The sequence below is a fragment of the Engystomops pustulosus genome, chromosome 2 (assembly GCF_040894005.1).
Source record: "Engystomops pustulosus chromosome 2, aEngPut4.maternal, whole genome shotgun sequence".
Taxonomy (NCBI): domain Eukaryota; kingdom Metazoa; phylum Chordata; class Amphibia; order Anura; family Leptodactylidae; genus Engystomops; species Engystomops pustulosus.
The window spans coordinates 102,998,723-103,022,523 of NC_092412.1; the positions used below are offsets into that span (position 1 = coordinate 102,998,723).

General features: G+C 39.3%; 1 protein-coding gene and 1 long non-coding RNA gene across 3 annotated transcripts in view; one reads left to right on the top strand and one right to left on the bottom strand.

Annotated features, from left to right (window-relative positions):
* Positions 1-23,801, bottom strand: part of SH3RF3 (SH3 domain containing ring finger 3) — a 334,768-nt gene that overhangs the window by 274,823 nt on the left and 36,144 nt on the right. The window lies entirely within an intron of this gene.
* On the top strand, positions 302-17,842 carry LOC140118208 (uncharacterized). Its single transcript, XR_011853154.1, has 3 exons — positions 302-446; positions 1,922-2,093; positions 17,504-17,842. It is a non-coding gene; the product is annotated as an uncharacterized lncRNA (long non-coding RNA).

Genomic DNA, 23,801 nt, shown 5'->3' on the forward strand with positions numbered 1-23,801 from the left:
GCCCTATACTTCCCTGAGAAGGATGTCGTTGCCTTTTGTGCATTGTTGTAATTTTGCAAAATGAAAAATAAAATCTTTTAAAAAAATAAATAAAAAACTTTTGCCCAACTCTGCCCAAAGCAAAAATAAGCAATTCTCTAATTTACTATAATTAGCTATGTGCAGATGTTTAGCTGCTAGCAGGGGTTTTACCTTGCCCCCCAGACTAATCTCCTTTTGCCATGTTTTCTGGTCTGTAGGGCCTGTAGTGATGTCACAAGCATGTGACTCATCACATGCTTCAGATCGGCCAGTTACAAACATGCTCTCTTCTTCTGGCTTCAGTGGGGTGAGCTGATGTCACAACCAGGAAGTGCCCACCCACATCAGAATTGGCTGAATCAGAATATAATGTTATATAAACCAGATATATCTCAGGCTAGGAAGAAGCCAGCAGCATCATACAGGTATTGTTGGAATCGTTATCAAAGGCTCTCTCCAGCTGTGCTAAAACTATTTTTGTCAGTAACTTAACAGTTACACTTTAATGCGAACAATGAGGAGGCTACAGCTCCACTACAGCCCCTTCATTGAGGAGTCCTGAAAATTCCATTTAGTAGATGGTAGAAAAAAATGCACTTTTACAGTGAAATGGCACCATCGGTTCATGCTTTATGTGCTGGAAAGCCAATGTGGATAAAATAGGGCACTTTAATTAGTCCAATCCATGTTACAGTGAACTGATTAGCACATAAAAAAACCACCTTTACCAACCCTGACTCTTTATAACTTCCACTGCTTCTGAAGTACTGAGAATTAGCTCTCGAGCCCCAACCATTTATAGCGGGTTTCAACCCGCACATCACTGCCTGCAAAGCTGTCCGCGGCCTCAAAATGATGCCGGCGCATGGGCGATCTTATGTTGGAGATAGCTGCTCCCCGTGACATCATCGGGGAGCGGCGATCCATTGCCATGACAGCCTCGGGTCTTCCGCAGACCCAGTACACAGCATGGAATATTCAATACCATCACTAAGAAGTGCAATTTGTTACGCAGAAAACAAGCCATCACACAGCTCTTTACGCGTAAAAAAAAGGGCTCTAAACAGCAGGAAACCAATTCTTAAAACAACTCTCTCCATGGCATCAATGTAATTTCCTGGATAACAAACATATACATTTCCATTGCGTCACTTTTTCTGGTACATTATCATGAACTCTGGTCATAGGCTATAATGTAGCATGTGCAGCTTGTTCAAATGGTCCTCTCTGGCCCCAAATATTTTTCATATATTTTTTATATTTCAATCACATTGTGTAAATTTTTATATGGGGTTCTGATTATCTCTAGAATGTGCACCATGTTCAAGTGGTCAACTTGGAGCTTTTCATACAAGCATCCTCCTACTTACACTGTTGACTAGGAGGGATGGTGCAATTAAGCCCTTTTACTGCAATAGCCAGAAAATGTTACCTTGTTTTATGAAAGCCAAAGATGGGGTTCATTTAATTGGGACCAGCTGTAATAAAGTAGTTCTGAGAGGACTATCCCTTTAAAAGTAGACCATTGAAGAAAGAAAAGACTTCAAGCTACTACCAATTGATAAGATGTTCACGTCGAGTTGAGAAAAAGAGTGTGATGTTAGGCCCCTTGGTCATAACCCACGGACGCATGGAGGGGTGAGAGCTCATCACGACTCCACTCTCCACAGAAAGCTGGGCCAACATATAGGATATGCACATCTACAGTACATTAGCGGGTGCCACAGACCTCCATGGGGGCCGAGATACTAAATCAAATCACGGTTGTGTGCATGGGGCCATAGGCCTTCTACATTGTAGCTTCTGATTATTTTTGTTCACATAAATAAACTTACTCAGAACCCCTGCTACAATGTATGATGTTTTCTATTTTATAACCTGTTTTCTTCCTGTTTTATAGGTGAAGTATAGTTGCCAACCCGAGTCATTAAAGGATCTCAGCATGACCACTATACATATAAGGGAACTTTGCTCCTGGCTCCATTCTCTGTGTTTGCTGTGAACAGTCCAACAGCAGGGGTGACAGGAACCCCATCATCAAATTGGAAATTGATTACCTACATCTTGAAAAGGTTAATATCCAAATCAAATGAGTAGTAACAGTAAAGTGATGGTTGACATAAACAGGGGCATAACTTAACAGCATGCAGAGTGTGTGGTGGAGACCAGTACTATAAACAAGTCTATTCAGATTTTATACAGCATTGGGACCAATAGCAAAACTGTTGCTATTATAACAAAGTAACAGCGTGCTCACTTGCTGTAGCTATACAATATCTACATACATTTCATACTTCCATCACTATAAGCTTGACAAAGATTGTAAGTGATGAAACAATTACGAAAATGATAAAATCTTTGTTTCTTCAACTAGTTTTACATTATTTGTCCTAAAGTGGCCTCAATATTATTAATCATATAAGAAAAGCTGAAAAGCTGTAATGACAACATCCCACTCTCCCGTCATGGAAGCTTGTGGTATGTCTGTAAGATATTATGTAGTGTAGGGAGTGGAGAAGCACAAATAAATATATTAATAACACATTTCCACGTGCTCCGTGCTGTCTGTCAATACATGAACAGCTTGAGCCTCCTTACCACAGCTGCTCCGATTATACTGAGATCCACATGTCTGCAAAACGCTGTCACTAGCAGCAGAGCCTGCAGACAGCGATCATACAAAGCCATGCTGACATGGGTAACACACCTCACACCAAAACTCACATCACGTCATACAATAGCCCCCAAGACATCAAAGCTGTAGGAACACTGCTTACGCCTGCTCTGCTGCATGCGTCTATTATTAGCCAGTACTACAGGTCACCTGATACCTTCATAAATAACACATGGTAACCTAAATGTGGAGCAGAGGTAGTCAACAGTATATAATACCAAAATATGTGCTGTATTCTAGCTAAATACCACTATTACCATTACTCCAATAAATCCCCTGCTGCCTCTCAATGTCCCCATTAGTCCTGTAGCAATACTGTAACATATCATTTGCACGACTACTGCTGCCAATACCTGGCCTTAACAGTGATGCCTTTAAGTATGGTACAAGAATGCCAGTGAATGGAATAGGGCAGCACAGTGGTTCAGTAGTTAGCACTACAGCCTTGCAGCACAAAGAGTTTGTATGTTCTCTCTGTGTTTGTGTGGGTTTCCTCCGGGTCCTCCAGTTTCCTCCCACACTCCTAAACATATTGGTAGGCTGATTAGATTGTGAGACTCATTAGGGACAGGGACTTATCTGGCAAGCTCTGTGTAGTACTGTGGAATCTGTGTGCACTATATAAATACAGGAATTATTTTATAATTATTTTATTATTATAATGCGTGTGATATAATTGTAATGGGAATCATAGGACTACCAAGGTCCACTGAATTAGTCACAAAGGATTAACAATAGGAAATATATTTTTAAATCTTTAAAAGGTGACCTCTCACCACCACACACATGTGGAGAGGAACATAACGATGCTGTAGGGGCGGCGACACAGATTCCTGGCATTTTCTTTGTAGCCCCCACGACTCCTGATATACAAGTCCCAGTATTTGACCATTATAAACCTCTCCACTGAGGAGGAGGAGCTTAAGCAGAAGAGGGGGCGTATGTTATGATAAATTGTACTTGCCAGAAAGATCATAACACACTCCCCCTCCCAGCACCTTGTTTCTGACACTCTTACCTATCTGGACTGATATCTCAGCAATCCTTGGGGCTAGAAAGAAAATCCAAATTGCACCTGAATCTGTGTAGCTGCCCCTACACAATGGTATGCTCCTCTCCACTTGTGAGACAATGAAAGGTCCTCTTTAAAGTAACAATTCATGCTTGTAGGCAATTTCCTTACATTCAAGAGAAACACTAAAATACTACAAGATTTAAGAACTGTGAAATATTGCTAGCAAATAGATCTTGATGAGTTATCATCTTTGTACTTTTTTACTAGTTATAAATCTGTAACCTAGATCCAGATAAACTATGGAACAAATTAAAGAGAACAAACTGCAGTTTTTTTCCCTGCTGCCAGTCTAATGCTACAACTGATTAAGGAGCATCTGTTGCCCTTCTGCTTTTGTGCACATATTGTAAGTACTCTGAATTGTAGGAAAATGTGTCATGAAGGAATGGCTCCCCACAAGACATTTACAATAGAGAAGGCAGAGAAAGTTTTTAAAAGTAGCAGTACTCCAGTACATTAGCATTATGTTGAATGATGTAGAAATCATTCTGATAGTCCAGTAAATCATTGCACATCTCATCCAGACCACAGTCTGAAACAGTTTCTGCATAAAAAACATAGCTCCTACAGATGAGCTTTAATGTGGATCATGTTATTATGTCATTGTCATTAACAGAATTGGATGGACCACCAATGGTCCACAGCCCACCCTGACCCGGATCAGTTCTTGCCCATCACATGACAGTTTTCTCCCCGTCTAGCGTTCCCTTTTTTATTTCGTTAACAGTACTGGACAAATGGTGAAATCAGCCTAAATTAAAAGTATTCATCTTTAAACACCATAATCCAGGTCCAATATCAATTTAATCCAAATGAATAGTTAAATCACTGCATAGATATCTACATTGGCCCAGATATATTATCGTGTCTGCGCCAGATTTTTTTGGTCTAGGTTTGCATGAATCTAAGAGTCTTTGGAGCTAGCACATGTATCTATTATGTGTTTGCGCCGTAATGGTATCGCGGTTGCATTTTGAAAACTGTACCTCTAAAATGGTGTAGCAGTGTGTATACGTAATGACACATTTATGTCTACAATCCAACACAATTGTGTTGCACAGTGTAGATTGAAAGTGCTCCAATAAAAGTTACCAGATTAATCCCGCCAATGCCCTTTTTTTGTGTATCAATTTTTCACTTCCCACATTCAAAAATCTATAACTTTTTTATTTTTCTATGTAAAGAGCTGTGTGAGGTACATAGGCCTGCAAATTGCAGTTAAAGAAGACCTGTAAAAACTGCACTAGGGGCTGCTTACTAAGACCGGCGGCACACATGGCATTTTGAACCTGTTTTGGGGCCGTTTTTAAGCAGTCCATTAAAAACCTCATGCGTTTTTGAAAAATGCATGCGTTTCTGACCCTTTTTAATTAAGATAATTGTTAAAACCGGTCAAAAACAGATACAGATTGTTAAAAAAAATGCCGGACCTCGCTGTAAGCGGTCGGACATATTCATGAGGGGGCGGGATTAGGAGCTGTGACTGCTGCATAAAGCTCGGCAGTCACTGCCAGCCTATGGAGTAGGAGGGGTGGTCCAGGGGTGAAACAGCGCTTACAGCGCGGTCGGGCGTTTCTAGCTTACATCGCGGCAGTGTCTGCTAGCGTTATCAGAGGTTTCAGATAACGCTAGCAGTGTAACACTGCTGCATCTCTTGTAGCACTAGGAGCTGCTTACTTTACTTTTGTAAGACCCCTGTGGTACATTTTCACTTTTTTGTTACATTTTTAATAGTTTTCCACTGTAATTAAGGCATCTATAAGAGTCTCAGCTACAAGTGAAAACAAACACCTGTGACTGGGGATTCTGACTACAGCTGTACTGGGTCCAATTAGACCCAGCAGCTCTGGTTAAACCCTTTACACCCGGAGGTAAAGTGATGCATCCCACTTCTCCCTAGGGTCTGCGGGTGTCTCTGACTAAAGACATTGCTGCAGACTCCGGACCTGCACCAGACGTGCGCTGTACTATTACAGCGAGCATCAGTAAGGGGTTAAGTCCGTCAGTGCAGCTTTCAATAGTGGCTCATAAAGGGAGATCTCAGGCAGATCTTAACATCTTAATGATATAACATGATACATAATCTAAATTGTGTTTCATTTTGTACATAGCAATTAAAATAAGCCAAAAATGGCATTGTGCATTTTTCAAAAATGTAAACACATACAGTAATAATCAAATTATCACCTTTTTCTAATGGCTACTGAGAGAATAAATAGGATGAGTATAATGTTTGAGTATAAAGAATTTTCATTATTCTTTATGTGTAGACTGCTTAAACAAACACTCCTGCCCTATGGAGAAATCCTGTAATGATAAGACTGCAATACAACTTGATTTGTAGACACCTTTGTTTTTCCAGAGCTCTTTTCTGCAAAGCACTTGTCATAAAACAGCCCATGGAGACATAGCAATATTTCATCATAGGCCACTTTCATGGTTATACAATAAGCTTCAGAATTTAATTTTGCTTTTCTTGAATGTACTTCTTTCTTGAGGGTCTTCAAAAGGGTTTAGGTCTACACTAAACCTAAAATTGGCAGCCCTTGGATTCTAACTGATGATACTTCAGGGTCTTCTCTCCTTATTTTAGGTGCTTTATGTGTACTTAGTACAAGTATATACAATTGCTCAGCGTCACTCATGGACTCAAGAAAATCTACATACAGGCAGTCCCCTACTTAAGAACACCCAACTTACAGATGACCCCTAGGTACAAATGGACCTCTGGATGTTGGTAATTTACTGTACTTTAGCCCAGGGTTACAATAAACAGCTATAACACTTATCAATGGTGTATGCAATTAAGCTTTATTGATAATCCTGGTTCTTATGACAATCCAAGATTTTTAAAATCCCAGAGTCACAGAGACCAAAAATTTTGTCTGAGGTTACAATTATAAAATATACAGTTCCGACTTTGATATAAATTCAAATTAAGAACAAACCTACAGAATCTTGTATGTAACCCAGGGACTGTCTGTAATCTTATGACATAGATCGCACTTTTGAAGGCACATTCAATATATCACTGTTATAGGGGTACAGGCAGTCCCCGGGTTACGTACAAGATAGGGTCTGGAGGTTTGTTCTTAAGTTGAATTTGTAAGTCGAAACTGTATACTTTATAATTGTAGAGCCAGACAAAAAAAAATTGGCCCTAGTGAAAATTGGAGTTTAAACATTTTTTGCTGTAATGGAACAAGGATTATCAATAAATCTTCATTACAGAAACTCTACAGCTGATTATTGCAGTCTGGGACTACAGTAAAGCATTCTGAAAGCTTCACAAGAGGTCAGAGGGGTCTGTCTGTAACTATGGGTTGTCTGTAAGTCGGGTGTCCTTAAGTAAGGGACCGCCTGTATTCTGGAATTTATGAGTTAATCCAAGATATATTCTTCATAGAAGGATTTCAGTGATTACCAATACATCTACATTATGGAATGGACCTCAAAACTTAGTGTCAGAGGCTTGTGTACTGGATAACTCTGCATATCCTTCCTGCCTAGCAAACATGCTCAAATGATGTATGAGAATGATATCTGAAAGTCTTCACAACTCACAGCTCCATGTCAGACACTTACTGCATTTAAGGCTACATTCAAACCATGTACGGCGGGCATACATTTATTTTAGTGGAACAGGGGTTGAATATACATTTAGTCCACCATTCTGTTTATCATCTTTTAGGAGGACAAGAAGATAACAGACTTTAAATGCCAGGTCCTCCATACTAGCAGTACTCCCTTCCCAGTAAATAGGGAGTTACTTATTGTTATTGTAGTGTTACTGTATATTTGATTTCGACTGACTTGATTCTGGAAATACATGTAATATAATAGGATTATCTATGGTTGCATAACTGAATATGCCAGGAAAGGGGTATGACTCAAGATCTGCTGAGATCTGAATCGCATCAGATGGCATCTATTTCTTTATGACTATCGTGTCTGCACCGCACTTCATTGGATGAATAAAGCTTTACAAGATTTTAACCAGGCAAAGTGAGTGCCGATTTTTCTCTCTTTAAAAGTGAAGACATTCCCTCGTCATTGTGCATGTGAGTGGTGTAGCGCTTTATTTGATTAATTGCAGGCTTGATTATTTTTTATACTAGTAACATATCATGAATGTATTTAGTATTCATGAACGGTAAGTACATTGTAACTCTGTAACCATTGAGTTTGGAAATAAGAAAATTTGTTGTCCCTTGGCCAAGCTTTCTTCACTCAACACCAATCTCAACAACACGTATCCCAGTTAATGGCTTATCAACATTAGTCTAGAGGAAATTAGCTTTTCTATGGTAAACACTTCGATAACATTAAACAGATCTTTTATGTATCCTGAAATATAAATGATGAATTATTTGCACAATATTACATCAGAGGGTGGTAATCTTTGTAGAAAGATAGTACAAACCCTGCTTCCTTTCCCCGGAAAAGATTTTCTTTCCGTAAGATCTGGAATTCTTCATGTATCAGTCAGGCTAACAAAACAGAATGTAATTTATCATTTAGCAAATTACTAACAGAAGTGAGTTTGGTGTAGGAAATCAAGCACATGCCGTACAATCACTGTGATGAAGATATATTTTACTGCTCCTCCATGCCCTTAGCTAAGGGTACATCTACTTGACTATGAATACTTCAGAGGAAACAGGAGGCAGGATTGGCTCTCAATTAGGTCATAGATGGAAAAGAAAAATAGCAATTACTTTTCATAGCCTACCTGCATTATGGTATTGCCTCCCTGAACTGACATTCAAGAACCTTGAGGATTAATTACAAGTAATGAAGCCGCGTTCTGTAATGCACGGTTAAACCAACCGAACTCCTGTTTGCAAAAATGAGTTTGACCTTTTCTGCACGGCAGGTTATGGAATTTCTTCTCTGAGGTTATTGGCAGAGAAGCCCACTTCCCACTCCCACTGTGACAGCTCTATACACTAAAGGCTGCCGCTATCTAGCTCATGTAGGCAAGTCATTGAAAGTTAATGCAGCTATACCCTAGATGCGGACCATTATCCAGAGTAAAACATCGGCACTTTTTAACTACCGTTAGCACCTAAATACGTTCTTGGGAAATTCTGTCCTCTGAATGCAGAGAAATCTTAATTTTTATTTGAATAAGATCTGGCACATGTGCCTGTTAGTCTAACACTAACACTGCTTCCTGGTGTGGAGAATGCAACTTATTTTTAAAAAGTTATTAATTTTTCTGCAAAAAAAAAAAAATTGCTAAATTGGTTGTCCTGCTTCCTCCTGCCTAGTTTGCCAGCTGACATGATGCGAGCTTTTGTGCACTTGTTTGTGCCTTTTTTAAGGCAGATGGCTACTGTAACCAACTTTAGTCTAAACAGCTGGATTCCTTAGATACATACAGCAAATTCATCCAAAAGCTGTGCACCATGAGTTGTGGTGCAAACATGTAAAAAGTCACTGAAAATGAGCTCTGGGTGTACTGCTCCACTAAGTATAAAGTGCTTCTTTTTGATAGCAGGAACAGAAGGACTAGATAAAGGGCGAATTTAAAAACACAACAGGTCCCCTTTAATGTAGATTTTCCTATGTATGCTCTCATAAGTCTAGCTTTCCCTCCACCTATCTTTATGGGGAGCAACATATGTTTTGTTTCGTCTACTTATCTTTTCATCCCTCAGCTCTTTGTTGCCACACTTTAGTTCTCTATGTCCCCAACTACGTGGCTCCCAATTATCTTTTCCTGTCTCCTTTCTCTCTACACTCCATCTCTGTTGTGCCCTTATCTTTCTAGGTTTCACAATTTCTATATAAATGAAAATTCGCTGCTTCCATGAGATGAACAAATAGCTCTAATGTTAGCCCCACTTCGTTCTACTATTAGCTCCATATCAGGGTGGAGCTTACTTTGATTCTGCAAATCTGATAAAAATCTGAAACATGCTTCTCTAAATAAGAGAATGAATGGAATTTATTTGAATGATCACCAAGCCAAAAAAAATTCAATCCATGGTGAGCATTTATCACACACTAGCACTTTTGTGCCAGCATTTCTTAGGAGGCTCCGACCTCTTGTTATATCCATTGGCCGGCTGCACAGCATATATTTCTACGTCAGGTACCACCGCAAATAAGTAGTGACTTTGCAGCTTCAATTTTATCAAGTGTACAAAATGTAGGGCTAATGCACCCCTTGCTGGCCCGCTCCGCCACCAGACGCTCCCATCCCCTTCACTCCCCCTTGGCATGGAGATGGTGTAATGTGGAAAATCACTGCAGTTCACTAGAAACTGAAATTATTTCAGTCCCCTCATTTTTCTAAGCAAGGACACTCCAGAACTGTTCATTATACCAACAGATGATCATTGGGGTCTCAGAAATCAGATTAACAATATTAATTGTAAAAAAACTGTATAACATTATAGAATATAGATTTGTTTATTCTTTTGCACATCCCGAGATGAACTGAGAAGTACTGAATTTTCTGTATCTAGTGGCATCTTAGCATCAAGCAGGGAAATCCATTTTTACAACTCGATTCTGATAACATTTCCTGCCCTCACCACTTAAGCGACTCTTGAATAGATTTAATATGGAAGCGTACTGCTTTCCAAGCCTCTCCACTTACATCTGATTCATGTCATCCTCCCACTGTCCTGTCTGTCTAAAAGGAATTTGACTGGGTTCCCACTCCAAAATGAATCACTGCCTGCATGACTGCTCTAAGAGAAGGGAACACAATAGTGAAATGATAGCATGCCAGCATGGACTGGTGTGGCATGAAATGGCTCAAGTCATGACTGCCCAGCTGCTGGAAATTGTTTTATGGCAGCTATACCTGTGTATTCACCGTGAAACTGAGGTGTGCCGGAGCAATTCCGTCTACACACTGTTTCCATAGCAACCAAGCACTCATCTTCAGGTGAGTGACAAAATATACACTAGAGGCGATGTAAATCAGTTCTGCATGTTTTAGTAATCACAAAGCACAAAACCATATTTACTTAAAAGCTTCCCTCATGTCTTTTATATACAAAGTAGCACATGTCAAGTGAAAGTGATTTTTTTCCCCCTTCCGGGCCTCTTTTAAGAAGTCAGAAGCATAGTTCAAATCAAACACCACTTACTGCCAAACAACATTGTGTGGTTAAAGGGGTATTCCCAATTTGGCAAATTAATGTTATTGTTTGTATAATGAAAAATTATACAATTATCCAATACACTTTCTGTAACAATTCTTCTCGGTTTTCTAGCTCTTTGCTTGCCAGCGTTTGTCAAAGTCTCTTGCTTTATCCATTGGCCGACTGCACACCATATATTTCTACACTAGGTACTACCATAAATAAGTAGTGACTGTGTGGCTTCAACAGCCACTAATTTTAGCAAGTGCACTGTAAATTGAAAAATACAAAAAGCTATAACTTTTGGAATGCAGAATGTGGAAATTTAAAAGTAAATCAATTTAGCTTCTTCTGTCCTAATTTGTATTTATAAAAGGCTTTAAAATTATACAAATAAACTTAACAGCTATGGTGCCCAGAGCCTCTCAGGTTCATTTGCATCATTTTAAAGCCTTTTTTCTTAAACAAAGACATAAAAAAACACGGTGGCTGAGTGGGTAGCACTTCTGCCGCGCAGCGCTGGGGTCGAATCCCACCCAGGTCAACATCTGAAAAGAGTTTGTATGTTCTCTCCGTGTTTGCGTGGGTTTCCTCCGGGTACTCCGGTTTCCTCCCACACTCCAAAACATACTGTAAGGTTGCTTAGATTGGTCCCTGTCCCCATGGGGCTCACAATTTGACATGCGTTGTGCAGCGCTGCATAATCTGCTTGCACTATATAAAAAATTATTATTATTATTAACTAAAAGAAGAGGGGGCACACACCCAAATATGTTAGTGTGCTTGCTTTACAAGCCTTCATTCTGGCGGTAGATGTCCTTTAACTGCAAAGATTGAAAGGGGCATGGTAAGGAAGTGGTTATGATACCTGCTCCGAGTATAACCTAAAAGATGCACACCATGATTCCCTACCATAAATAGAAAGTGCCTACTTTATTGAACAAAGGTGAACAATCATTGCAAAAGTTAAATCAAGCTACAAATGAAAAAGCAGATAGTACATTGGGGCAAGCCTGTAAGGCCCTCAAGCCAAAATTGACAACTGATATGGAGCATGTACCTCACCTAGACCAAAGGATAAGAGGGGGTCATAATGTAGGTGTATGTACAAAGAAAAGGTATATCACAAAATGGGACATAGTAATTATTAAAGCGAGCTTGTGTAGGATAGCTAAAGAAAATCCATACAAAGCTGATGTCAAATGGCTAATAAAAGCTACACAAACCTACATTGGTGGTCCAGGGTGGCAAAGGGTCCCCACACACATAGCCATGTTAGAGGCCTTCCTCGGGGGTAACAGCTCTCAAGAAGCCTGTAGTATTTATATACCTTATGTGCCTTACTGTGTTGAATAACTCCACAAGTGCAGTTCCATGGGTACATGAGCCTCCACTATCTTGGATCCCATGCCCATGCATCAATACTACAAAGGAGAGTCAAAATGCCTCTCCATATCAGCAGTATAATGGGGCATAGTAGTAAGTAATAACTGAGAATATACACTGCATTGCATGCACACTGAGTATTGTTTCATTGTATATAATGCTGCACATCATGTAATAATACTTAGAACATTATAACGTGGTAAATATTTGTTATATGCATAAAACCTAAGTTCATTGCCCACCATTAACATATGAAAAGGACCGAATGCTTTATGAATTGCCATAGTACCATATAATGTAAACAAATGTGCAATATACATAAATAAAATGAATAATCAATAATGACACCCCTAGTGCCCATATAATATTAAATATAAAAAATGTGTACAAAACAATCTAAAATGCTGGTGGGGACCCGGTGCCCGGAGCCATATGGGCTTAGCCTGCCATGATGGGTGCTGGGTCTTGGACCCTGCTTGGTCAGTATTTCTAGGTTTTTTTGTTTTTTGAAATGGTTTATTTCCTTTAAGTGTTGCCTCAAAATCCAGTGGACTTTTTTGGCATTGGGAGCCAGGGTTGCATATGTTTGATTTTCTATCGAGTCTCCTCTAACTCATTTATTTAGATACATTGCATGTAATGCTGAGAAACCGTTTGACAGGGTTGCATATCACAAATCAGAAAGGGCTGGAAGACTTCTTTACATCTATTGTGATTAGTAACAAAGGCCCTGCTATACCTGGCCAGCAAGGAAAGTTTGCATAAGGCTCTGTCACTTCAAAGGGCTAAGCTTGGCTTCCCATCAAAAAGTGCAAAGTTCTGGATGCTAGAACAAAGACAGACAGATACTGGCATGACTTAGAAGATTTCTTTGCAATGTATCATGGGGAAGTAGTCCAAAGATTTTTGGAGATTTTTTATTCCAAAGAGCAGACAGAATAGTATTTTTAGTTGGTAGTTACTTGAAGTATTGTTATTGGTTATTGATAGGGATGCTCTTGAATATGTAAGTTGTGCTGAATTATCTTCGTTTGTGAGAATATTGCTATATCTCATAGAAGATGATCATTACTCCATTCCGTTCTGATGGATATCACTAATTACTTTGGGAACCAAATACCACTAACTATACCAGAGGGATGAAGGATTTACAGTAGAATCCATTTCTGGGATTCAGGGAAGATGTGTAAGACTTAGGACTTAACGAAAGAACCCTGACAGCACATTGTAATGTATGAGTAGTGAAATCCCCATATACTGCCATACTGTAGTATGGCAGTATATGGTAGGATCGATCAGACAACCTAGGGTTAAAGTACCCTAGGGAGTCTGAAAAATAGTAAAAATAAGAAAAAAAGTTATAATAAAAAAATTATAATAAAAAAACCTAAAAATTCAAATCACCCCCTTTCCCTAGATATTGATATAAATATATTTGATTGATATAAATATAAACAAACAGTAAAAATCATAAACACATTAGGTATCGCCGCATCCGAAAATGCCCGGTCTATCAAAATATGATAACAGTTTTTCACTGCGTTTAACACCGTAACGGAAGATCGCGCCCAAAGTCGAAAATGGCACTTTTTTGCCATTTAAAAAAATTTTTTAAATTCTATAAAAAGTGATCAAAAGGTCGTACAGTCCTAAAACTGATAACATTGTAAACGTAATCAAAATCCACAAAAAATGACACCACCCCAGCACCGTACACCAAAGTATGAAAAAGTTATTAGCGCCAGAATATGGCAAAATTCCCCCAAAAAATTTTGTACAGGAGGTTTTAATTTTTTTAAATGTATGAAAACATTATAACACCTATACAAATTTGGTATCCCCGTAATCGTACCGACCCAAAGAATAAAGTAGACATGTCATTTGGGGTGCACAGTTTTTTTTACCAATTTCACTGCATTTGGAATTTTTTTCCCGCTTCCCAGTACACGGCATGGAATATTAAATACCACCATTTTGAAGTGTAATTTGTTACGCAGAAAATAAGTCGTCACACAGCTCTGTACATGGAAAAAAAAAAAGTTACAGATTTTTGAATGTGGGGAGTGAAAAATAAAAACGTAAAATCGAAAAAGGGCAGCGGCGGGAAGGGGTTAAGTAACATTTTTCATACATTGAGGGGTGTAGTTTCCAAAATGGCCTAATTTAATGGGTTTTACGGTTATTTAGGCCTCTCAAAGTCACTTGTATATTTACAAAAATGTAAACTTAATGTACAACTTCCGACTTTTGATGACATTTTCAATGCTACCAGTTTTAGGACTGTACACCATTTTGATCAACTTTAATAAAATGTATTATATTTTTCAAAATGGAAAAAAAAGTTATTATATTTTGATATATAGGACATTTTGGGGTGCGTCGATATCTTACATGTTTATGATTTTTATTGTTTATTTATATCAGTTCTAGGGAAATGGGGGCGATTAAAAATTTTTTTTTTTTTTTTTTACTATTTTTCAGAACCATTTTTGTGTTCAGCTTCTGCACCGAATAGAAACTATTTTTAACAAGATCTCCAATTCTGTGGCTATTCCTGATTTACACAATAAAAGGTTGTGCACGTTACCATTCCCACCACAAAGCTGAAGTTATGCAATCTTGGACCAGATGCTCTTTGTATACTAATTCAGAAGTGACAGAGTTTAATGGAATCCCTCGCTGTTACCGGAGACATAATCAATACATGGGAAAGCTTTCTTTACAGCCAATCTGTAAACTGCACTTTAATGTGTTTTTATGGAAAGACTAATCGTGACATGCATCTTCACTCTGGATTTATCGGGAATCTAAATCCTGTAAGGGCTACTTGCATTGATAAATGGGCTATAAAGGGTATACACTGAGGAAGTGTATCACCACAGATCCACAAGAAACAAGCCAAGTCATGGTTTCATGTAAGGTCTATAAGGTTTTTCAATGTGAACTTTTTGGGATCTTGAAACACACTACTTAAAATTCCTAATTTAAAGGGGTTTTCCCATGAAAGAAAATGTTCAAATTTTAATCCCCTAGTGATGTTTACACAATAAACATGTTTAGCCCCTTACTTTACATTTTTACTATTTGAGTTCCTATCACTCAGTGATGGTCAGTGCAAAATTCCAGGGTGTGGGCAGGGACTCTCTAAGCAGAAACATTAGGGCTTATTTACTAAGGGTCCACTGATCGCATTTTTTCGGGGAACGCGCCGCTGGGACAGATAATTAGCAGGCAATTGTGTTGCTTTCATGCGACACAAATCGGGGGCCGGGCCGTCGGACGATCCAACGAATTCAGACAAACCGCGGGATTTAACTTAAAAATTGTGGACGCAAGATATGCAGTTACATACACCGGGAAGAAGATGGTGAACTCCAGCGGACCTGACCGGGGAAGAGGCACATGCAGGAAATCGGGAGCACGATCTTATTGAATTGCGGCACAGTGCATTGTCGTCAGACAACGCACTTTCGGGAACTCCTCAGGACCGGGTAAGTAAATGTGCCCCATTATGATCCATCTAGTTCTGTGAGCTGAGAATATCTCATGCAGCATTAGACACAAAAGGCTTACCTGACGCAAAGTCAGAAGATACAGGGTTGGAAACCAGGGGCAACTGAAAATGTGTACACCAGGACTGATGGAGACAGGTTGGAATTATAAGTGTGAAATGCTGTATTTTTGTTAACAGTGAATTAGAGAATGTGTTATGTCTTATTTTGTGCCATTATGTTAGGAGTATATTTAAGAAACTTGTCTTCGTGGGAATACCCCTTTAACCATTATTAATATTCCTGTGACAGAAATTAACCGTTTTTTATTTAGGGGATTTAGACGAAATATTGATGAGTATGCTATAAATTAGTGATTGGCAGTAAATTGTATTACTTAGGCCTGTTGCCAACATGACAGTTCTATTCCAGAAAACCGCACTAACAGGATTTCCGGGACTGAATGTAGAATCACTGGATTAAAACACAGCATGTGAATTCAACCCAGTGATACAAGATTAGGTCCGGGAAGTCCCATAACGGCATGGAGCAACCAAGCTCGCTCATGGGCAGCTGGCCATAAAAGTTTTTTTTTCCAGTATTTTCCCAGGTAAAAACATCTATAGCTGATCTCTATGTGGCCAACAGCTTTAGCCCTGCACCAATTAGCTGTTCAGGTCCGAGTACTGTATAACCCATCTATACAAATTTCTGAAAAAGTTTCAAGAAAAATAACCCAAATTATTTTCAATATTGTCTCTTTCCCACAATCCCATGCAGTGTCACTTATGGAATTCAGAATATATATAGATAGATAGATAAATAGATACACGTAGTGAAGAGGCAGCACTCAATGAATTGTAGAAAAGTGGTGAACTTTTATTCCATCACACAGCGACCCATCAAGGACCCATGCCAAGGGATCATCGGTTGTTGCACTAACTACTAATTACTGGCTTGTGCTGCTTTGGACTTTGCATTTTCTAGATAAATAGATACATAGGACAGACTATGGTCACTAGGCATGGCCCCCTCACCAATTCCCATGCATGAGCATAGATGCTTCATCTTACTAAGAACAGAGAGAAGGGCAAAGAACTACACTAAGTACTACTCTCCAGATCCAGAAAAAGGTCCTAATACATATATTTTGGAGCTGAAAAAACATAACATAACAGCTAACTGCATCATAAATTGCATCTGAATATTCAAATTATACCAAATATATTCACTCTGCACCATGCAAGTCAGTTCTTCAGTTAACATTGTGTGGAAGTTGTCACGTGTGGATTACATCTAATTGCAAAGTGAGCAATTGACGTGTCTTTGACTTCCAGAACGTTTCGAGCTCTGCAGGTAGTGAATCTGACACATTTATAAATCCATTTGTTCACAGAGCAATTTATTGAATTTGCAGAGCACCTTATCTCATCTTATCTGAGAAATGCAGTTAAATCCCCATCAAAGTACATTAAGGCAGAAATGAACATTGGATGTCAGCCAGTGCAGTGTGAATAGGCACACACAGACTGCCAGGCTATTCAGATTTCCCATGCTGCCCACAGACTAATACACGCACTTAAACCTTCACCAACATAGTGACAGAGCATCATTGTTAAGATGGCATAAGAACTTAATGTTTCATTGTATTGGGCATAAAGTAAGGTAGTAGCAGATAAAAATGAATAAAAACATAATTTAAGTAGTAATTAAATGTACATCTTTTAACCATAATTTTTTTTATATTCTAAAGTTTCATCGGTCTCCAGAAGATCCCAGGAGAAAGGATTTAATAAATTGGCCTGTGTGTCAGACAGCACTTGAGACTGTCTGGAATCCAACCCCCTCAATGGCTTCTAGAATACACATAGATAACAAGTATGAGTAACAGGGTTCTTTCTCTATGCACATTACTGTGTCACCTTTCCATTTCTTATGGATTACTTCCGCTTATGGTCCCACAGCTATAGATGTAAATAGTATAGCATACATAACACCGCTCTTAATGTAATAATTATATGTTATAATTCTGTCTTTCAACCTGCTAGAAGACACTGATGAACCTTGTCTGTAAAAGTTGTAATGAAAATGTTTCTACCCAGTAAAAAATGATATCTCCATGTGCTACATTGGCTGTTCATTGCATCGGGAAATTTTACTACAACATCCATGTTCTGGAGTCCGAAGTGGTAGAGAAAAAAATATAATAATATTTCTAGGCAGGCAGCACCGGACATCAGCTTAACTCACTACTGCTTTCTCCATATACAGTAAACTGGATTGTATTTCAGTCTGGCAGAGAATATTACAATGCATATTTTACTAGTTGGAAGAGCTTTTTTTTTTCTAGATTCCAAAATATGGATACATCTAATAGTCAAGTTAATGGACTCAAATGAAATGAAGCTGTATAATCTAATAAGATATAATGTCTGGTTCTCTCCCTTGTACTGAAGAACAGGGCTGGGTTCACACATTGTAGAATATTTCCAACAGAAATCTCGCTACAAGACCGCGGTAAATCCAGAGTAAATGCGCTGTGTCTTACATGACATTTATCTGCAGGACATGCATCAGATTCTTGGAGCTTTATGTTGATACAAAACTGAAATTAATTAAATTTAAGGAATTCACTAAAGCCTTTTATACATTCTGGTATATTCAAAGGTAAATCTTAATCTTAATAATTTTTAATGGACAGATAAAAATAAGAAAACAAGAAACAAAAAAAAAGTGCTTCATGTGTAAATCATTCTTTTCAGTTTTGTAGAAAAAGATAATTTTTTCGATGGAAGCTTACCTTTTTATGTTGTGCAATCTGGCACATTGGGGGTCATTTACTAAGGGCCCGATTCGCGTTTTACCCGAATATTTACGATTTGCGCCAATTTTCCCTGTATTGCCGCGGGATTTTGGCGCACGCGATCGGATTGTGGCGCATCGGCGCTGGCATGCACGCGACGGAAATCGGGGGCGTGGCCGAACGAAAACCCAACGGATTCGGAAAAACTGCCGCATAAAAAAAAAAAAAAAAAAAAGTGTCACGGGACTCGCCCTTACCTTCACTAGGAATAGGCCGGTGAACTTCAGTGCATGCCGGCGGGCCTCGGGGAACTTCAGCGCAGCAGCGCCACCTGGTGGACGTCGGAGGAACTACCTTAGTGAATCCCGGCCGGACCTGAATCCACCCCAGAGAACGCGCCGCTGGATCGCGAATGGACCAGGTCAGTAAATCTGGCCCAATATGTTACTATTGCCCGAATGCTGGGATCCGCTGCCCAGCAACGGCTGCTTGGTCCAGGACGAGATCTGAATGGAAGGAAATTTGCTTTTCCGTATTAAAGATTCAATAAGGTATCCCTTTTCAACACAGTCTCAGCGCAAGATCACACATTTTGATTTAAGAATGTCATTTTATTGTTTTGTATAAATGAGATAAACATTTGTGCTAAATGTTGGCACATTACATAAAACATCAATAAAAAGTATGCAAAATGGGTTTTGAATCCGTAGCAGATGTTGTGGTGTCTGAATCCACTTCAGATTCGAAATGCGTTGTGCATACTTTTTATTGTTATGTGCAATGTGAACCTTCATTTTTACCTCAATTAAGGTGCAATTACACTCCAGACCCAGAGTGGCGCAGGAAAAACTTGGCAATTAAAATCCCACATTTATCAAGCTGTCTAAGCATAAAGATCTGATGTTAAACTTGGACCATAAAGAGTTCCAAACACATGTCTAAAATTAGAGTAGGATACCTCAGAAGAGAAGGGAAGAGCTGAGATTAGGATGTTACAGAATTTGGAGACTATAATCCGTATCCACGAACATCCCAAATTACCCCCTCCATTTCCCCTCCCCCCCCCTTCCCAGGAGGAGGCACACAAGGTTAAAATCAGGTTAAGAATAATGTGGACTTTAAGGCACATTTTCACAGTAGTTCTAGTCTTGATTAGATAGGTTTTGGTTTATTTTTAATTTTAAGTTCATTTTCAGTTATATTTTGGTTTTTCTTCAGCTTTGCACTAACCAATGGAGAGGTGTATTACTTTCCCTCAACAGTCCCATGATTGAATTAGATCACGGGAATAAGGAGGGACATATAAGGGCCTTATAAGTAATATGCTCTGACAGCCGCTTGTTTGTATTTATAATAGTACTGTTCTTTGTATGACCTCGCTTATGAGTGTAAAATATTGTTCAGGGCTGTAAAATCGCCTCAGGCTGTAAACATCTCTTTCGGTTACTTGAAAACTTTTGATACTTATGGAATATGTAATACTTTTTGCTAGCATATGTGTATGCAAGTTGAAAAAAATTTTGAATAAATAAAGTTTTAACAAAAATTATAGTAGGATAATGATAAATCTGTCCTATTGTATCAAATTAATGCACAGAAAACTCAAATGACGCACTCAGGGTAAATGGCTTGACGCTAAGCAAGTATCCTGCGGATAGCCTTTAAACAGTGTATACAACTTTAATCTTCTCATAATTATCCTAAATTTTCCTATTATTTGATCATTTGGACTAAAGCCCTATATTGAGAGAACATAGACAATATTCTTTATAATATGGTGCAGTGTACATACACATGTATTACCTGGGACACCTCCAAAAATCTAGAGCTAGGATCCCAATTAACCTATTCCTCATTACTGCACAACCCTAAGGATTCAGAATGCAGGAAGTCACTGTATTTTGACACTTTAGGCACTTTCTGCAGCAGCAGGCACCTTTGTGCAATGCACCATTTTAGTTATGGGGATTCCAGCAAAATCTTCAATACACGTAATCTTTTATTGATCTCTGTCATGTAAACTGAAGATGTAGAAGTGCATATTTGAAAAAAGATTCCTATGTCATAAAAATATCACAGGTTAAGCGGAAAACAAACATTTGTTTAGTTCCTATTGGTTGGATTGAATTGACCTTGGCCTTGGTCTATGACTATTATACTAAGATATCTTCTTTATCTAGTGAAATCTAAAAGATATGTGTTGACTAGATGTGACATATATATTTATATTTTCAAAAGACATTCCCACTATAATGCTTTGCTTAATAATGTGTGAAATGATGTGCTACAAAGGGAGCTCCCTGACCTATATCATCTGGGGAGACCATTAACTGCTACTTAGCATCTCCAGCACCACAAGGCCATGGCTCTGCCCTCAGAAGCGAAAGGGTTAAGGAGGGATTAGAAGTGGAAACAGTTGCAGAGAAATGATTCCTTTCCCATAAGGTCACACAGTGTCAGTTGCACGCAGCAGGTCAGGCAGGTCCACCTGCTGAGAGCAGCAGGCATCTCATCTGCATGCCTGAAGTTTTCACTAAATCCTTGCTTCTTCCCATGTGAGCAGCATTGGCAGGCCAGCCAGAAATCCTTCACTGCTTCTCCACTCTAGTATTAACATTCAAGATGTTATCCCTCTGGAGAAGACAGCTAAAAGCATAGTATACAGTAATCTAACAATCAGAGAAAGCAGCCACAATAATAAAACATACAAATACAGTAGAATGATACATAAACACTCTAGAATGATATACACAAATATGGTAAAATGATGCATACAAATACGTTAAAGTGATGCATACAAATGCAGCACAAAAAACACCACGGGGCATATATATTATTGTGTCTGTGTTCGGTTTTTGTCCTGGATTGCATATACAAAAGGTGTCTTTGGTGCTTTTACATGTTTTTATTATGTTCTCGTCACACAGTTTTGTCTGACACTTTTTAATATTGCGCACCTAAAGGGCCTGAAGGACCTGGTCGTAGCACACGTTCGTGGGAGAGGCGGAGGGATGAGTGACTGCCCATACTTACTAGAAAAGATGAGGCATGTCATATGTTTTTTCCTTGGGACGGTACAGGGGCACACGTGTATGCGCACTGTACTGCGGACGGGTTCCATGGTAGTCTATGGGGACATATCTTGCGGCCCCAGAACGTTAGTGTGCAAGGGGCCTAACTAAGAACATGCAACACTATTAAATGTGCCGCAAAAAGCAAGTGCAAAGAAAACTAATGCACAGTGTACCAGGTTTAATACATTTGTGCCAATTGGTCTAATTAATAGCATATACTTAATGGTTAATTTATAAAATATAATGGTATTTAACCCCTTCCCGACATTTGACGTAATAGTACTGCATCGCGGGAGGTGCGTTCCCGCAAAATGCAGTACTATTACGTCAAGCTTCTGGCGCCGGCTCCTGAACGGAGCCGGCGCCAGAAGCTGCGGGTGTCGGCTATATATTAGAGCTGACACCCGCCTCTAACGCCCGCGATCGGAGATTTCTCCGATCGCGGGTGTTAACCCCTAACACGCCGCGGTCGCGCTGACCGCGGCGTGTTAGAGGCATTTAAAGTTACCTGAAGTTGAATCGGACCCCCCCGCGGCGCTTACCGGGGGGGTCCGCTGCTCCGATCGCAGCCCCGGGACTGCCGGTGCCCGGGGCTGCGAGATCTCCCTCCGGAAGCCGGGTCCGTGCCTCCTGGCAGGACCCGGCTGTAAGACACTGGGCATGCGCAGCATGCTCAGTGTCTTACATTACACAGTGCAATACATCTGTATTGCACTGTGTAACCTGTAAAAAAGCTTGAACAAGTGATCAGAAGATCACTTGTTCAAGCTTAGATGTCAGTAACAGTAAAAAAAGTAAAAATAAATAAATAAAGGTTTTTTACAATAAAAATAAATAATAAAAGAAAGTGAAAGTCCCCCCAAACACCACATTTCCCTTTACACAAGTAATAAAGTATAAAAAACACTAAATCACGAAAAAACCCCACTTATTTGGTATCGATGCGTCCGTAACAATCTGTACAATAAATCCTAATCATAATTGGACCCGCTCGGTGAACGTGGTAAAAAAAAAACCCCAAAAACTTGCCAAAAATTAAAACTTTTTATCAAATTGCTTTACAAAAAATGTTCTAAAAAGTGATCCGAAAAAGTTACAAGCACCAAAATGATACCAATAAAAAGAGCAACTTGTCACGCAAAAAATAAGCTTACAACCAGCTCCGGAAACCAAAAAATACTATAATTATGCCGCTATAAAAATGGCAATACTAAAACAAATGCAATTTTTTCTATTCTAGTTTTCCTTCAATAAAATTGGACAAATAAAAATAAAACTATATAAATGAGGTATCACCGTAATCGTAGTGATCCGTAGAATAAAGATAATATATTATTGTTATGCTACAGTGAACACCCCCCCCCAAAAATGCTAAAAATCCAAAAGAAGAATTGATGATTTTATTTTCCTCCACACGTAAAAAGTTAATAAAATTGCCTTAATAAGCTAAAAACCAACTAAAATTAAGGTTTTTTTACAGTGCATCTCGTCTCGCAAAAAATAAGCCCTTATTTGTCTAAATTGCTTAAAAAATAAATAAAGATTGTATAGCCTATTCCCAACGAGCGTTGTTATAGAACGGTGCGGCGGGTAGTGACTTTCCAACACCGGTCAAGGGCTGTTCACTGATCGGGGTAAGACGGCGGCTGTTCCTGACAGCCATCCATCCTGCCCCATGGACCAGAAGGGTTACGTCCCCCCCACACACCCCCAGTTTATTATTGCTGCTATTGGCTCATCAATTCAGATGAGCCAATAGCAGCGAATTTACTTATGACGTCAGTAATACCGGTCACCATGTCTGTAGACACGGTGATCGGGGCAGGGTGGCGGCTGTTCCTGACAGCCACCAATTTTGCCTTGCGGTCCAGAGGGGTTTTGTTGCCCCCCTCTGTCCATGTTTGCCGCTATTGGCTGGTCGATTTGGTCCAGCCAAAAGCAGCAATATTCGTCACAATGGGCATTGCTAGGGTGAATAAGAGCAACACTTGGCGATAATTTCCCTACGAAAAACGAAGATATGGTACAAAAGCGCTGGCCGTGCACATTGTTCAGATGATGCTGTACAACTCTTACGAGCTGTTCCAATGTGCATGTCCTGTCGTATCATTTCTCCGTTTTCAAGAGGAAGATATTAGGAAACTAATATTGGGACAAGAAGGACGGGGCCCCAG